The sequence below is a fragment of the Muntiacus reevesi genome, chromosome 3 (genome assembly GCF_963930625.1).
Source record: "Muntiacus reevesi chromosome 3, mMunRee1.1, whole genome shotgun sequence".
Taxonomy (NCBI): domain Eukaryota; kingdom Metazoa; phylum Chordata; class Mammalia; order Artiodactyla; family Cervidae; genus Muntiacus; species Muntiacus reevesi.
This window is the reverse complement of record NC_089251.1, coordinates 209,354,952-209,356,948: the sequence shown is the minus strand read 5'-3', so window position 1 is coordinate 209,356,948 and position 1,997 is coordinate 209,354,952. Positions and strand designations below refer to the sequence as shown.

Genomic DNA, 1,997 nt, shown 5'->3' with positions numbered 1-1,997 from the left:
ATTTGAATTTTAACTCTGAAATTTATGAGCTGTGTGAACCCGTTAAGATTCCTGCTTGACGTGGGCTTTCCCTGGTGGCTCACTTGTAAAGAATCTGCCTGCCAATGCCGGAGACGTGGATTTGATCCCTGCCCCAGGAATATCCCAAATGCCACAGAGCAATGAAGCCTGTGTGGCAGAACTATGGAGCCTATGCTCTAGAGCCTGGGAGTCACGACTACTGAAACCCTTGCACCCCCGAGCCCATGCTCCATAACGAGAGCAGCCCCTGCTCACAACTAGAGAAAAACCTCCACGGCAATGAAGACCCAGCAAAGTCAACAACAACAACAGATACCTGCTTCGGTTTTCTTATGTGTAAAATGAGAATAGTATCAGTACCTACCTCCTTGTGATTCTGAGGAGTGAACAAATGGGTTGTGAAGGCAAGAAAAACCCTTAGAACATTCTTAGGTACAATACAGGTACCATGGAAGTGCTGATTTCTATTATTCAAGATATCCTATGATACCATCGTTTTTCCATTGAGAGGAGATTAGAGTTTAGCTTTTGTTAATTTGAAATTAACCTGTGTTTTCTTCCTGGCTACTTGTATGATCTGCTTTTTGTTTTTGGTATTTCCCAGTTTGATTATGATGCATCCCAAAATATACTTCTCTTTATTAATCCCCTTGCTTTTTAAAATTTTCTATTTTCTATTGGAGTATAGCCAATTAACAATGTTGTGATAGCTTCAAGTGCACGGCAAAGTGAATCAGTCATATCCTCTTTCTTCTTTTTAAATATGCGCATAAGAGTAACACAACTTTTTGAAAATGTTGAGCTCTTATTTCCTCAAAGACTGCTTCTGTCTCATTCTTCTTCCTCTCTTTTTGGAATTCTAGCAATACATGTGTTGTACCTTCTACTTTAACTCCTTTTTGTGGGGGGATGTGTTTTTCCATCTCTTTGTGTCTGCTTAACTTTGGATAATCCTCCATTTCTCACTTTGAGTTTGCACTGTCTTTCTTCAGTTGTGACTAATCTGTTTTGTAGCCAATCATCAAAGTTTTAATTCCAATTATTAGATCTTCTTTTTAAAAATTTCTAGAAGTTCTGTTGGGTTCTTCTTGAAATCTGGATACACTTCGTATTTCTAGTTCCTTGCTCATTTTTCAAGTGTCATTTTTCAGTTTCTCTAAGCATGATAAACACAATTTTAAATTATGTGTCTGATAATTCTAATATCTGAAACGTTTCATGCTGCTTTAGTCCTCTCTCCTGTTTTGGCTTACTCTCAGACCTGGTGACTTGTGTTCATGTGTGTTTTATGACATTATATTCTATATTATATGCTCATTTTTTTTGGTACTTGATGTGTAAGAATTCTCAGGACCTGGGATGAGTGGGCCCTTCAGAGAGGAACTGTGTTTATTTCTTCTCTGTATCCTAAGGCAGTATCACAGTCTGTGATGATTTGAAACTCTATCTTTGGTTTGAAGATTTTTAAAACATAAGGAAGTATGAATTTGGGGGTTAAAGCAAAATTTAAATTTAAGAAAATCTAAGTAAAATAAAATACAATTAACTTTAATACTTTAAAAGTAACAGCATCAGATCCTTTTGCAGTTCATGAGCATGAGGATGGGTGTTCACGCTGCTGCATGACATGTGCCTCCCTCTAAACCTTGTTAGGACATGGGCACATTACCTGTCTCCCGTAAAAAAAATAAATAACTAAAGGCAACAGCATCTACCTGTCTGTCCAGGTGTCCATACGTGTGTCCACGCGTCTATTTGTCCAGCTTTCTTTGCATATGTGTGCTTAGAATTGTCTGAAATGACATCCATCTGACAGCAAGAAAGCTTATTCCTCACTGATACAGCTTACTGCTTTATTCTTTGGTCTCTGTTCTTTTTTGTATTGCTTAGTTTTATGTTATAATGACCACATGTTCATTTCCTAAAACAATGAAGTCATTTTACTTTGAAAACAAATGAATATGCAAACACTTTTC

General features: G+C 37.3%; 1 non-coding gene across 1 annotated transcript; it reads left to right on the top strand.

The window, feature by feature from the left end:
• Window positions 1–1,596: 1,596 nt before the first annotated feature.
• On the top strand, window positions 1,597–1,700 carry LOC136165885 (small nucleolar RNA U13). Its single transcript, XR_010662848.1, has one exon. It is a non-coding gene; the product is annotated as a small nucleolar RNA U13 (small nucleolar RNA).
• The last annotated feature ends 297 nt before the right edge of the window (window positions 1,701–1,997 follow it).